Here is a 16,581-nt window from a genome sequence, read left to right as displayed (position 1 = left end):
CATATATATATACTAATAAAAGAGAAACATGCAAATTGGTGTCACTCTGCTACGCCCACCAGCCAATCAGAGCAACTATGCAAATTAACCCAACAAAGATGGCGGTTAATTTGCATACGCAGCCGCGGAGCGAAGACTGAAGACTGAAGAGGCTTGGCTTCTCCGCTGCAGCTGGACCAAAGGCCTGGGTCCTGGGTGCCGGAGGAAAACTGGTGCCGGCAGCCAGGGGAAGGAAGGCCTACTGTGCGAATCTTCATGCAACGGGCTTCTAGTATATATCTATATATATACATATATATATGTATATATATGTATATATATGAACTATGTCTAGGAAACAACCTTGGGTATGGTTACTGGCACATAGAACTGATTGGAGCCAAATAGAAGTCAGCTAAGTTTTTGAGAGAAGCTTATTGCTAAAGAAACCACGAACCAAAACAAAATAAGCCACTCGTTGTCTGAGCCTTAGAATAGTATTTGGACACAGGCTTCGAAGGCTCCTAGGAGAGTGTGCTCCCCAACACTGACCTCAGATGCAGCCATAGAGAATAAAGGACAGGAAGGGCAATGGGCCAGGGAGCTCTCCTATAAAGCAAGGTGCTGGCCTAATCAATGTCTGCCCAGCAGGATTCCACAATTAGTACAGAGAAGTGACTGCTGTGTCTCCCACTCTTCCTCTTTCCATATGGGAAGGTTGATGGTGCCTATCCTCTTCCTGCTCCATCATTGTATGTGGGGTGTGGCGATCGGGGGCAGATAACTTGTTTCAGTTCATAGGCCACTTAACCAAGAAGAACTAGACCCAGACTTGAGAGAAGCAAGCATCACACAGATACTCTGGACTTTGAGCTGGACAAGGTTAGGACCTGATTTGAGTCTTGGGGAAATGTTGTGCCACAAGTCAGGTGTCCTGGAAGCGGACAGTGAGCTAGGACTTTGGCACACAGGGTATTATCAGTGATCAATGCCTGTGGAGGGTAGCAGGGGGGAGGGGGGAGGAGAAGTTCAACTGCCTTGCAAGTTCAATGAAGCCTTGGTTGACCCCATCAGAGCTGCCCACATTAGCCTGAAATAGCTGGGCCCGTACAACCTCACCTCAATGCGTTCATGGATGTGGGAAGTGTAGGCAGCTCTTGACAGCTGAAGCAAACCCTGAAATTGCTAACAGCTAGCAGCTGAGTATTGATTGACAGCACTCTCGGCAGCTGGAAAAACCAGGTCGTTTCCAAGGGGGGAGTCTGGGTGGCATGGTTCCGTGCGCACTACAGGGCGGCTGCGTTCTGTGTATGGAAGGAAGAGTGAAACAGGTATCGGTGGTCAGGAAGACAGACTGACGGAGACGGGCTATACGTCCACCAGCCCTATTCCTTCCTCGTAAACGCAGAGGAAGACTGCATTTCCCAGCTAAAGAAGCCAGGACTCAAGTTGTTGTAGGTGGAGGGAACAGAGCCAGGTGTCTGACCTGTGGGGTCAGACCAACCCTGGGTTCAGCAACCTCGGTTCTTGGGTTCTGGCTAGGGAGGAATTCAGAGCAAGATCCAAACTGTAAGAGAACGTTTCTTTGGTAAATTATAGAGGCAGAATAGTAATTCCTAGATGAAATGGGCTTAGGAAATGAGGTATGAAAGTTTAAAAAAATAAAAGGGTCTTTGGAGCTTGGGAATGAGAAAACTAAAGGTAACTTGCCTGGGGCAGGGAGGGGGAGGGAGAAGGGAAAGGGAAAGGCCTGAGCATGCTCCCGGGGCGGAGAGCGCACTGGGTCCTCCATCCTAAGGGTTTTAAGAGCAGAATTTTAGGGGAGGTCCCAGGGGAAGATCTCAATAGAATATGCAGCAGTTTTCCAGGTGTGTCCTTGCAGGGCTGTGGTCTCCACTGATTGATGGGCCGGCACCAGAGCAGGGGGCCATCATTCCATGCAGCTGGTCCTGAGGTCAGCCTGTGGCTGGTTTGGGCGCTTTTCTGGGTCTGGAGCTGAAATTCAACTGAGGCCTGATGTCATCTCTAGGGAGGAAAGGCCAGGGGCTCCAAACCTCATGACCAGCGATCTGCTAGGGGAGGGAAGGTCACCCTGGGGGCGAGGTCCCATCGCTCCATTCATTGTCCATTGCTGGGCACCTGGGGCTCTCCACCCTGGTGGTCTTCTGTACCTGGCCCATCGTCCTGGCTCTGAGCATGTCTGTCTAACTGCCCACAACAAAGTCAAGATATATCTGATTCTGTACCTTTTAAGTCATGTTACTGAAACTATGGCCAGCCGGCCAGCTGCATGCGAAACATCTGAAGGATTGGTTAAAATGCACATCCAGAGGCACTTCTGTGAAGATAAAGCAGGCAACTGGGCCAAGAGAAATACTTTCTCCTTTGAAGTAAATGGCTCAGCCTGAGGAGAAAACCCAATGAGCCCCCACGGGGAACAAGCTGCCTAGTGAAAGGCACATCAGGGCAATGAGGGTATGAGGGCAGGCCAGATAGAGCAAAACCAAAGCAGATATTGAGGAAAAGTTGGAGGTTTGGAATGCAGGATCAAAAAAGCCGGTACTATGAACTAGAGATAAACAAAGACTTTAATGAAAGTAAGATCAGAGAGAAAATGATAGATGCAGGAGACAATTTCTTTGTAGAGGAAAAGCAAAATAATACAACAGAAAAGAATACTCCAAGGTCTAATTTTTTTTAAATGTTGCAGGAACAATTGGCACTTGGCACTGGGGCATGTGGTAGACTCTCATAGTACTTGTTGATTTTTTTTTTAATCCTCACCTGAGGATATTTTTTCCATTGATTTTTTTCTAGAGAGAGTGGAGGGGAGGGAGCAGGGGGTATGGAGAGAGAGAGAGAGAGAGAGAGAGAGAGAGATGGATGTGAGAAAGACACATTGATTGGTTGCCTCCCACATGCACCCCGACGGGGCCTGGGGATTGAGCCTGCAACCAAGGTACTTGCCCTTGACCAGGAATCCAATCCTCCAGCCTTTGGTCTGTGGGCCGACACTCTAACCACTGAGCACACCGGCCAGAGATGATTTTTGTATTAATACATTTCACAGCAAGGATTGCAAACAGTTTGTCTGTGCTTCTTTAGTGTGTGCACTTTTCCCAGAAGTACTGCAGTACTGGGTTAATGTGCAGAGTGGATGGAGCAAGCTCTCTTCCATCTCCCTGCTCCAAAAATACATTTAATATATTGTCCTCGGCTAGAGGACGTACCAGATAGTAAACTGATAAGAACAAATACTACACTTGATCTTAGCCAAAGGGCCAGGAAGCAATCTCTCTGTGCCTCTTTTTAAAAATACATATTTTTTATTGATTTCAGAGAGGGAGAAAGAGAGAGAGAGAGGAACGTCAATGATGAGAGAGAATCCTGGATCGGCTGCCTCCTGCATGCCCCACACTGGGGATCAAGCCTGCAACCCGGGCATGTGCCCTGACCAGGAATCAAACCTATGACCTCCTGGTTCATGGGTCAGAGCTCAACCACTGAGCCACACTGGCTGGGCCTAGACATAGTTTTTGATCCTGTGCCTCTAATACACCATTAGCTGCAGCTGTAATGAAGACTTAAGCCAGCTTCTGGTTAGCTGAGGAAATCCACATGGAAGCCTCTGGAACTCCAGTGCCAATCAGGGGGGCTGGCAGGCACTACCAAGTATGCAAAGATACATATATAAGGACTTTTTAGTACTGTTTGCAATAGTGAAAAGCTAGAAACAAATGTCCACTGGTTGGTTAAGAAAGCATTGGATATTCATACAATGAGTACTATATAGTAACCAAAACATTGTTGTAGAAGGACAATTACATGAAATCATATTCATGAAACATTGTTGAGTGGAAAAAAGCAGATTATAACAGAGGATATATCATTTAATCCGATGTGTTACTTAAAACCATATGTACAGGGGGAAAGCCTTTAAGGACCAAATCAAATTATTAGACACTAGAGGCCCTATGCATGAAATTCGTGCACCGGTAGGGTCCCTAGGCCTGGCCTGCTATCAGGGCCAATCTGATTCCCCACCTTCCCACCTCCCTGCCTCCTCCTTCCCTCACTCCCTCAGTGCCCGCTGTTGCTGCTGATTGCCTGCCATGTTCTGTGCCACCCCCTGGTGGTCAGCACACATCATAGTGAGCAATCGGACTAGTTTTCCTGGTCGAACACCTGAGGGGACACTTCGCATATTAGCCTTTTATATATATAGATGGGTTATCTCCTTGTAGTAGTGACTAGATCAGCCGTGGGCAAACTATGGCCCGCGGGCCGGATCCGGTCCGTTTGAAATGAATAAAACTAAAAAAAAAAAAAAGACCGTACCCTTTTATGTAATGATGTTTACTTTGAATTTATATTAGTTCACACAAACACTCCATCCATGCTTTTGTTCCGGCCCTCCGGTCCAGTTTAAGAACCCATTGTGGCCCTCGAGTCAAAAAGTTTGCCCACCCCTGGACTAGATGGTTTTAATTATTATTACTACTGTTGTTATTTAATTTCATGTTTAGTGTTGTCCATCTGCACTTTCTAATCTTTCCATAACAAACTGTATTGTTTGATTAGTATTTTTTTATTTTTAAAAATATATTTTTATTGATTTCAGAGAGGAATGAAGAGGGAGAGAGAGAGAAAAACATCAATGATGAGAGAGAACCATTGATCTGCTGCCTCCTGCACACCCCCGACTGGGGATCGAGCCCAAAACCCGGGCATGTGCCCTGACCAGGAATCGAACCATGGCCTCCTGGTTCATAGGTCAACGTTCAACCACTAAGCCAAGCCGGCAGGGCGATTAGTGTGTTTTTTAAAAGATACTTTAAAAACAAAAGAAGAAAAACTATCTGACCATACTTCTACTTCCACCTCCAATCCTACCTATACCAGAAACATTTTCTCAAGTCACCAAAGCATTTGGTTCAAATCAAAGCATTTGGTTCATATTAAAAGAAGAAGCTGTCTAATTTCTTATCTTGGAAAAGATGATGTAACTGTGCAGACCAGGAGAGTGGAGAAGAGTTTAAACTTTGTTCAGCATTTATTATTTTCTCTTTTTTCCCGCAGCATTCTTGTGGGTGAACCAAACCAATAAAGTCCTAGAAGATTCAATTGGGCAAGCATGGAGTTTAGTTGGCTGGATTTCAAGAAAGTGCAGTGTGCTCTTTGCTTATAATGAGAACGTATCTATCAATTTCAAAGAAAACATAAAAAAAATAAATTCTATTTATCTTGCACTATTTTGTCTTATTTTCTCCTTTAAAACATGCAATTGAAAAATGGGAATACACTTATTACTGCCTTGATTATAAAAGTAACGCATGCTTGTTGCAAAATTTTTTTTCATAAAATACAAAAAGAAGGAAAAGTATCCAAATCCTAGAGCCCGGAAATAAACATTGTTAACATTTTGGTGTGTCCCTTTTCAAATCTTTTTATGCTCATAGTACCAGTTTCCCAAAATCTTTTCTAGGAAACAATACTTCTGTTTTAATAAAAACGTTATGAGACAATAGGGGCTCTGAGGGTCAATTAAGTTTTTTAAATATATTTTTTATTGATTTCAGAGAGGAAGGGAGAGGGAGAGAGAAACATCAATGATGAGAGAAAATCATTGATCAGCTGCCTCCTGCACGCCCCCCACTGGGGATCAAACCCACAACCTGGGCATGTGCCCTTGACCAGAATCGAACCTGGGACCCTTCAGTCCTCAGGCCGACGCTCTACCCACTGAGCCAAACCAGCCAGGGCTCAATTAAGTTTTGAGAGATGCTGGATTAACCAAGTGTAAGCATGGTTTTTTTTTCTTCTTTTTCAATTGAATGTATTGGGGTGACATTGGTTAATAAAATTATATGGGTTTCAGGTGTACACTTCTATAATACATCATCTGTATATTGTATGATGTGCTCACCACCCCAAGTAAAGTCTACTTCCATCACCATTTATCCCCCCTTTACCCTACTCTACTTCCCCCACCCCCTTTCCCTCTGGTAATCACCATACTGCTGTCTGTGTGTATGAGGCTCCCCCAACTCCCTCCCCTCTGACAGCTGTCAGTCTGTTTTCTGTATCTGTGAGTCTGTTTCCATGTTGTTTGTTTCTTTGTTATAGGACCTTTAAAGGCAAATATGAATCTCCAGCAGAGGGTATAACGTGCAGAAATTGGAACACGGGATTGAGAAATGCTGACACACACACACAGTCACAGAAACTCGTGGATAGTTTTTCTTTTACTAAATAGCACACAGTGCATGCTATTTTGTAGCTTACTTTTTTCTTCACTGTGACATATCATGGATATCTTTCCCTATCAATAAATAAGTGTCTCCATAATTTTTTTCCATATATTTTCCTGACCGGGAATTGAGCCATGACCTCCTGGTTCATAGGTCGACACTCAACCACTGAGCCATGCTGGCTGGGCCATCATGGCTCTTGATTGCATTATTTTCTCTTGTGCTTGATTTACTCTCAGGTTAGCACAGTAATGTGCTGTACAGGCTGGTAGCCTACGAGCAATAGGCTGCACCATTCAGCCTAGGCGTGCAGTAGGCTGCACCATCTAGGTTTGTGTACAGGCACCCTAAGATGTTTGCATAACAATACAACCACCTAACATTTCTCAGAAGTCTCCTCGTCCTTCAGCAGTGTGTGACTGCATTTAAGGTTTTTCTATGTTTTCACTATCTATTTATATAAAAACCCTGGGTGTAGCGCGTCACGACCGAGGCTCGACCAACTGGAAGGAAGTCAGTCCTGCAGGGGTCGTCTTGGCAACAGCTGTGCCCTCCTCGAGCTGTTTCCTGGAGCTGTTTTCCTTGAGGGCGAGGTTTGAGGCAGGAACCGGCCCTCGGAATGTGGACGCACTGAGTCCTGGGTCCTCTTAGCAACAGCTGCGCCCTCCCTGAGCTGTTTCCCTTGAGGATGAGGTTTGAGGCAGGAACTGGCCTTCAAAGCATGGACGCACTGAGTCCTGGGTTGCCTTGCCAAGGGCTGCGCCCTCCCCAAGCTGTTTCCCATGAAGTTTTTTAAAAATATATTTTATTGATTTTTTACAGAGAGGAAGGGAGTGGGATAAAGAGCTAGAAAACATTGATGAGAGAGAAACATCAGTCAGCTGCCTCCTGCACAACCCCCACTGGGGATGTGCCTGCAACCAAGGTACATGCCCTTGACCAGAATCGAACCTGGGACCGGAGGCCGACGTTCTATCCACTGAGCCAAACCAGTCAGGGCTCCCATGAAGTTTTAATACATTATATTAGAGGTCGTAGTGGTACTGTTTTACCCACAGCGTCTACAGGAATTGCTGCAAATTTACTTCTCGGTGGAAGAACCTTTCATTCAAATATAAATTACCGATTCCATTAAATGAAACTTCAATTTCTAGACTCGATATAAACAGTGAAGTTGCTAAAACTATTAAAAAGGCTCAACTTCTCATTATCAATGAATGCACCATGGCATCCAGTCATGCTATAAATGCCATAGACAGATTACTAAGAGAAATTATGAATTTGAATGTTGTATTTGGTGGGAAAGTTCTCCTTGTCTATATATATAAAAGGCTAATATGCTAAGTGTCCAACCGTCTGACTGGTCACTATGATGCACACTGACCACCAGGGGGCAAATGCTCAACGCAGGAGCTGCCAACCTGCAGTGGCTTAGCAGCAGCGATTCTCTGGTGACACACCCTGAAACCAGAGAGGAGTGAGCCCGATTCCTTGCGGGGCCGCGCGATTCCACCTTCGGCCATGGGTTATGTTGTTGCTGGGGCACTGTCACCCTGAATCTGGTTTACTGCACACATGCGTCTGTGTTCCACACCTTGTACCACAGCAACTTTGCAGAGTGCCCTCTCGCACTCCTGAGGGATGTCAGAGAGCTGGTTCCAGCCCCATCCCTGCAGGCCAGGCCAAGTGACCCCACCTGCCAGAGGGACCCCGGCTCACTCCACAGATGCCCTTTGAGCAACAGTGCCACCCCAGGTGCAGCCAGCTGGGGAGGGACTGCAGGAGGTTGGCTCCAGGGCATGTCTGGCCCATCTGGCTCAGTCCCACCCCGCCAGCCACCTTCTAATTAATTTCCTTTCAATGTGCACGAATCCGTGCACCGGGTCACTAGTTATAAATATAATGCAGGTAATGGTTTTATAAATTATTCACTGGCTTTTCCCTTTTGCTGTTCTGCGTTTGAAATCATTCACTCAGTGGACACTTATTGAACACCTACTGTGAGCCTGGCACCATTCCAGGCAGATAGCAAAACAGACACTCATCCTGGCTCCTGTGGAGCGCCCCTGCCCCTGCCAGTGGAGGATTCAGATTATTCAAAGGCAACAACAGGTGTTCCAGGCAGAAGGTGCAGCAGAGCACAGGTGCTGGATGAGAGAGCACCCCTGGTATGTTCAAATAGCAGCAAAGAAACCAGAGTCAGCCTCGCTGGCGTAGCTCAGTGGTTGAGCATCAACCTATGAACCAGGAGGTCAGGGTTCAATTTCTGGTCAGAGCACATGGCTGGTTTGTGGGCTCAGTCCTCAGTCTGTGGCATGTAGGAGGCAGCCAATCAATGATTCTCTCTCATCATTGGTGTTTCTATCTCTATCTCCCTCTCCCTTCCTCTCTGAAATCAATTTTAAAAATATATTTTAAAAAACAACAACAGAAGAGCTGCATTTTTCTGAACATCCAAGTTCAGGGTTATTAGCATTTGGGACTCTGCTACACAAACACTTTTTTTAAAAATATATTTTATTGATTTTTTACAGAGAGGAATAGAGAGTTAGAAACATCGATGAGAGAGAAACATCGATCAGCTGCCTCCTGCACAACCCCCACTGGGGATGTGCCCACAACCCAGGTACATGCCCTTGACCGGAATCGAACCTGGGACCTTTCAGTCTGCAGGCCGACACTCTATCCACTGAGCCAAACCGGTTTCGGCTACACAAACAATTTGATGAGCATCCTTACAGACATCTTTATAGTCTTTATATCTTGTCCAAGTTCCTTAAGTTGCTGAATGTGGAATTGTTGTGTTATAGGCTATGACCATTTTATGGTTTTTTATATTGTTCCACAGAATAGTTGTAACAATTTACACTCCAAGCTCATAGCCCTCTCTCCTCCCACTGTCCTGTACATTGTGTTATTTCATCGGTTTCCTTTATATTTTTGGCCATTATGTTTGGCAATATCTATTTAATTTTGCCTGTATTTTTTAAATTCTTGAGGTACCCTGAGGCTCAATGCCCCAGAATTTTCTTTTTTTTCAAAATATATTTGTATTGATTTCAGAGCGAATGGGAGAGGGAGAGAGAGATAGAAGCATCAATGCTGAGAGAGAATCATTGATTGGCTGCCTCCTGCACGCCCCACACTGGGCATGGAGCTCACAACCCAGGCATGTGCCCTGACCGGGAGTTGAACTGTGACTTCCTGGTTCATAGGTCAATGCTCAACCACTGAGCCACACCAGCTGGGCTTCACTTCTTTTTTTGAAGTATAGTGTGCCCACAGAAAAGAGCACAGATAAGTTTTCAACTCTAAGAATGATCACAAAGTAAACAAATTGATTGTCCTCCCCCCTTCGCATCACCAGCTCCTCCTCACCCCTCATGTAACCACTGACCTGTCTTCCAGCATATTAGTCTTGCTTGTTTTTAAACTTCATAAAAACTAAATCATGCCGAAACCGGTTTGGCTCAGTGGATGGAGCGTCGGCCTGCGGACTGAAGTGTCCCAGGTTCGATTCCGGTCCAGGGCATGTACCTTGGTTGCGGGTACATCCCCAGTAGGAGGTGTGCAGGAGGCAGCTGATCGATGTTTCTCTCTCATCGATGTTTCTAACTCTCTATCTCTCTCCCTTGCTCTCTGTAAAAAATCAATAAAATATATTTTAAAAAAAACAAAAACTAAATCATATGTATGCATTCTGTGATTTTCTCCTTTTACTTGCTTTATGTCTTAAGATCCATCATGTTGGTGCTTGCAGTAGTAGTTAGCCTGTTTTCATCCATTCTGTGTAACATCCTATTATATGAAAAGGGCTCTACTCACTTAAACCATCAACTGTAGAAGGACATGTGTATGGTTTCGGGGTTTTACCTAATTGAAATAAAGCTTCTATAAATATTATTGCAGGTCTTGTGGGCCACATATGCAAGAATTTCTCTAAAGAATACACCCAGTGATTGACTTGCCGGGTCAAAGGGTCAGTGCACACTCACTTCATTATACAATGCCAGCTTCCCAAAGTGATTGAACCAATTTATACTCCTACCAGCAAGCAGGAGGAGTGTAATGTTCTCATTATCCCACTTCCTCGAGAACATGCAATATCATCCCCTTTTCAATTTTTGCCAATCTTATGGATGAGAAGTTGTATCTTATTATTTTTTACTTTGCATTTCCCCTGATAACTGATGAGATTAAAGGCCTTTTTAAAAGGTTTTATTGATTTCAGAGAACAAGGGAGAGGGATAGGGAGATAAAAACATCAATGGTGACAGAATCATCGATCGGCTGCCTCCTGTACATCCCCTACTGGTGATCAAGCCCGCAACCCAGATATGTGCCCTGACTGGGAATGGAACCATGACTGCCTGGTTATGGGTCGATGCTCAATCACTAAGCCATGCCATCTGGGCAATTAAAGACCTTTTTCACGTATTTATGGATCATTTGTCTTTCTCTTTTATGAAATTACTGTTAATGAATTTTGCCCATTTTTCTGAATTGTGGTTTCATTTATTCCTTATTTATCAGCAGGAATTCTTTATATATTCTGTATACTAATGCTTTGTAGGCTATAGACATGGAAAATATCTTCTCCCAGTTTGAGGATGATATTTTCACTCTCGATGTGATGTATTTTGATGAGTAGAAGTACTTGTTTTAATGTAGTCGAATTTGGCAATCATTTTTCTCTGTTAGTGTATTTGATGTCTATTTAAGAAACCCTTTTCTACACCCCACCCCCCAAAAAAGGAAACACTTTTCTACCCCCAAATCTCAAGTCTCCCATATTGTCTTCTAAAAGCTTTGTAGGTTTGCCTCTCATATTTAAGTCCTTCAGCTACTTGGAATTAATTCTTGTACGGTGTGAGGTAGAGTCCAATTTTATTGTTTTCAATCTTGTAAGAAGGTAGCCTTTTCCACTCCTGAACTTTGAACTGAACGTCTGTGCCTAAGGGCAATTCTAAGAATTGAAAAAAGCAGGTACTTGCAATAAATTCCAAGAAGCAATAAATTCCAAGGAGCAAGATCAGATTCTGAGAAGTGAGCACCTTGAACTGGAACTGGCTGACCAGAAGAAGGCATGGGGATGTTGAAAAAGGACAAGCTGTGTGACCATCCATCCTCGGAGTCAGCTGACTCGCTTTCCCAGTACTTTTCCACCCTGAGCTCTGCCTCAGTAAAAACTTTAAATTGTGTCCAAGGAGTCACCTTCTCTGAACTTCTTCCAACCGCAGTCATTTGGATAGAATGTTTGCCTTCACCTCTAACCAGTCTCAGTTTCTGTTTTGATGATATGGCTCCCAACATGCCCAGTACCACTTAACGCAAGTCTGCTTTCCCTACGGCTCTGTAGTCATGTTACCAAAGGTCTAAATATGCATAAATCTGCACCCTAGCTGGTTTTGCTCAGTGGATAGAACGTCAGCCCTCGCTTGGGCTGAAGGGTTCCGGGTTTGATTCCAGTCAAGGGCACGTACCTTGGTTGCAGGCTTGATCCCCAGCCCTGGTTGGGGCGTGTGTGGGAGGCAACCAAACGATGTGTCTCTCTCACATCAATGTTTCTCTCTTTATCTTTCCCTCTCCCTTCCACTGTATCTAAAAAAATCAATGGGGAAAAAAAATATATATATATATAAAATAAAGACCTAATATGCTAATTAGACTGAACAGCAGAACGACTGTCCGGGCAACCTTCCAGATGAAGCCAGGGCTGCGAGGGCCAGCTGAGGCTGCTGGGCCCCTTGCACAAATTTCGTGCATTGGGCCTCTAGTATATATATATATTATGCATAAATCTGCTTCTAATCTCTCTTCTATTCCACAGTTCTATTTGTCTATTTCTGTGCCTCTATCACACTCTCTTAATTACCATAACTTTATTACAGGTCTTGCTATCAGGAAGGCAGATCTCCCCACCTTGTTCTTCTAGAATGTTTTTGCTCTTCTTGTTGTTTACAACTCCACACATATTTTTAAATTAGATCGTCGAGTTTCACACAACATATCTGTTGAGATTTTTATTGGACTTGCATCGAGTCTACAGGCCAGTTTGGGAAGAACTGACATCTTCATAAAACTGAGTCTTCCAAACCACGAACACGACTTATCTCCCCATTTTTTTTTAGCTTTTCTTTAATGGATTCCAACAGAGTTTTATAATTCTCTCCATACAGTCTGTATAGACAGATTTATTCCTAGGTATTTGATCATTCTAGATGTTGTAATGAATGGTGTTTTTTCAATTATATTTTCTGTGTGTTGCTGGTGTACAGGAATGCAATCAATTTCTGTATAATGATTCTAGCCAGCAACCTTACTAATAGTGCTTATCATTTTACTAATTTATCTGTAGGTTTTCAAATATTCTACAAAGACAATAAGTAACTGCAGATAGTAACAATTTTGTTTCTTCTTTCCCAATCTTCATACCTTTATACTTTTGTTGTTGTTGTTGTTGTTTTGTTAATCCTCACCTGAGGATATTTTTCCATTGATTTTTAGAGAGAGTGGAAGGGAGGGGGAGAGACAGACAGAGAGAAACATGGATGTGAGAGAGACACATCGATGGGGTTGCCTCCCAATTGGTTGCCTCCCACATGCTGGGGTTGTGGGCTTGATCCCAGTGTGGGGGACTTGCAGGAGGCAGCCGATCAATGACTCTCTCTCATCATTGATGTTTCTATCTCTCACTCCCTCTCCCTTCCTCTCTGAAATCAATAAAAATATATTTTAGAAAAAAAAAAAGAAATCGCTTAAAGTTACATTATCCACTTAAAGTTTGTCAGGCCACCTGGGCAGTGTGACTTTGGGCAACCAACCAGTGCAAGGGCCAATCTGTACTTATAAAACTTTGAGGGTGAGTTTTGTTTAGCCCCTGGTGGTAGATTCAATTAGTAGCCCTACAGAAAACAGGTTTGTGGTTGCTAGGGGCCTGGGGAGGGGGTTGGGAAAGGACTGATGATGGGTGTGGGAATGTTGAAATTGCTCTGAAATTAGATAGTGGTAATGGTTGTACAACTCTGTGATTATACTAAAAACACTTGAATTGCTCACTTTATTGTTTAATATATTTTTATTGCTTTCAGAGAGGAAGGGAGAGGGAAAGAGAGATAGAAACATCAACGATGATAAAATAATAATTTTAAAAAAAGAAACATCAACGATGAGAGAGAATCATTGATTGGCTGCCTCCTGCACACCCCACACTGGGGATGGAGCCTACAACCCAGGCGTGTGCCCTGACCAGGAATCGAACCTCCTGGTTCATAGGTCGACACCCAACCACTGAGCCACATCAGCCAGGCATGAGTTGTTCACTTTAAATGGGTGGATTTTATGGAAAGAGACAAAGACAGAAACTATTCTTAAGGATTGATATCAATCACTGTAGTTACTTGACATATGAAAATGGGAACATTGGACCCAATTTATACCTCTCAAACTCAGTCTGAACAGACTCATGGAAGCTCTGACTCCTACGACTTCCACAGCCAGGACCAAAGTAACACAACTCAAAGGTGTGAGGAAATTAACGCCCAGTTGGGTGAACTTTGACCAGTGAGAGAGATGAGGTCAAAACCTGCTGGCAGATCAATTTCTTTCCCTTCCTTGACAGTTTTGCTTCAGGCTTTGTTTTCCTGTGAACCCAGAAACCAATCTTCTAGTTATAAAATCTTGTCTTGGGTCAGTCCCCAAAGGAGGGCTGCTTCATGGGGAGGTGGGGGAAATGAAGATTTGGCTCGGGAGAAAGAGCAAAGCCATGCGTTCTACGGGTTCTCTTTCGGGACAAACAAGGCAACTCTGGTTTTGAATATTTTCTATGCACATAGACTCAGCGGTTCTCAACCTGTGGGTCGCGACCTCTTTGGGGGTCGAACGATCCTTTCACAGGGGTCGCCTAAGACCATCGGAAAACACATATATAATTACATATTGTTTTGTGATGAATCACTATGCTTTAATTATGTTCAATTTGTTACAATGAAATTGGGGGTCACCACAACATGAGGAACTGTATTAAAGGGTCGCGGCATTAGGAAGGTTGAGAACCACTGGCTTAGAGGAAGGCTCGGAAGGTTACCCCCCAAACTGGGGAAGGTTGTTTCCTCTAGGGAGTGAGAAGGAATGAAGGAAGGGTTTTTCTCTATTTTATATATGCATGTACCTCTGATTTGTTTTCTTCTTGTTTCATTAATATTTTACTGTGCTAATATACCAAAGTTAATGGGCATATGAGTTGTTTTTGCTATTAACAAAAGTATATCTACGAACTTTGGTGTACATGGTCCCTGTGGTACATATTTAAGAATTTCTCTTGGGCCCGGCTGGCTTGGCTCAGTGGTTGAGTATCAACCTATGAACCAGGAGGTCATGGTTCAGTTCTTGGGTCAGGGCACCTGCTCGGGTTGGGGGCTCAACCCCAAGTGTGGAGCGCGCAGGAGGCAGCCGATCAGTGATTCTCTCTCATCACTGAAGTTTTTTATCTCTCTCTCCCTCTCCCTTCCTCACAAATAAATAAAAATATATTTTTTAAAAAAATAATTTATCTTGGAAGGTAGATGCATGTTCAATTTTAAGAGATAATGGGGAACTGTTTTCCTGTTAAGTAGCAATTTTTATTCCCACCAGCAATGTTCAAAAGCTCATATGGATTCACATCTCCAACAGCTGCTATTGTTAGACCTTTTAATTTTTGATAATTGAATTTCATTGTGGTCTTGATTTGCATTTCCCGTATCACTAATGAGGTAGAATATCTGTTCATATACTTGTTGGTCATATGTATTTCTCCATCTATGAAATGTTTATTCATGATTTTTACCCATTTCGCTACTGGATTATTTGTGATTTTCTTATTACTTTGTACATACATGTATGTATATATATAATATACATATACATATATATTCATAATAGAAATCCTTTGTCACTTGTGTTTATTGAAAATATTTTCTCCCAATGCACACCTAGTCTTTTTTGCTTTTGGCTTTGTCTTTTGATGAGAGTTCTTAATGTTAACAAAGTCAAAGTTATCAATATTCTGTTTTATAGTCAATGGTTTGTCTGCATTGTTTAATAAATCTTTTTCTATCCCATAGTTCTTTGCCAATGTTTTCTGTCAAGAGCTTTAAAGTTGTGTTTATGACATTTAAGTCATATCTACCTGGAATAGTGTGTGTGTGTGTGTGTGTGTGTGTGTGTGTGTACACGGCATGGGGCAGGGTTACAATTTCATCTCTTTCAGTATAAATACCATTTTCCAGCTTCACTTAATGAAAAGTTCCCCTTTACTTACCACTTCTACCATATACCACCATTTTACACATGCAAGGCTATGTTTCTGTGTTCTCTAATCTATCCCTTTGTTCAGTCTATACCTGCACAATATCACACTCTTAATTTTAATCTCTCTCTCTCTCTCCTTCTGTAGTCCCTTAGGGCAGTGGTCGGCAAACTCATTAGTCAACAGAGCCAAATATCAACAGTACAACGATTGAAATTTCTTTTGAGAGCCAAATTTTTTAAACTTAAACTATATAGGTAGGGACATTGTTATTAACTTAATTAGGGTACTCCTAAGGCTTAGGAAGAGCCACACTCAAGGGGCCAAAGAGCCCCATGTGGCTCGCGAGCCACAGTTTGCCGACCACGGCCTTAGGGCAATCTTGGGGAAGGGAGCCATCAATCATGTGAGCTCAGCTTCTTACCAAACAAAAGTGGGTGATCTGGCTCCAAACTCTTGCCCTTGGATTTCCTCCTGTTGGTTGAGTTACTAGACGGTCCAAATAAGATTACACGGAGTAATTAACTGCATATAATACTGTGAGGTTATTAGCTTGGTCTAAAGGGGACCAGGTTGTTGTTGTTTTTAATCAGGTAAAGGTTTCTACAGACAGTGAACAGCCCTGAGCCCTGCGCAGTCCAGTAAAAAGTTTTGTTTTAACACCATTAAGGCGCTAGGATGCTATGGAATCCTGTTCCAATGTCGTCCCCCTTCGCTTCCGCTGATCTCTCAAAAATGTGGTCCATCAGCAGCAGGTGTGGCCCATCCAGGTAAAAACCAGTTTGCTTTGGGAGGCCCTCGGGTCTTTGATCATTGAACAGCAAAGTATACGTGCTGTGCCGCCCCAGCCAGCACTGCACAGCAATGCAAATGATAGAGTACCTCCCGCACAGGAGCCCTAAAGGCATTTTCGCAATGTCTCCTACCCGCATCCATTTATGGGTAGAGCCTGGAGTCCAAAGGGAAGGCTGTCCAAGCCCCTAGATCAGCGGTTCTGTGGGTCGGGGTCGCGACCCCTTTGGGGGTTGAACGACCCTTTCACAGGGGTCGCCTAAGACCATC

Source organism: Myotis brandtii, unplaced genomic scaffold (assembly GCF_000412655.1).
Source record: "Myotis brandtii unplaced genomic scaffold, ASM41265v1 scaffold889, whole genome shotgun sequence".
Taxonomy (NCBI): domain Eukaryota; kingdom Metazoa; phylum Chordata; class Mammalia; order Chiroptera; family Vespertilionidae; genus Myotis; species Myotis brandtii.
This window is presented reverse-complemented; position numbering follows the sequence as displayed.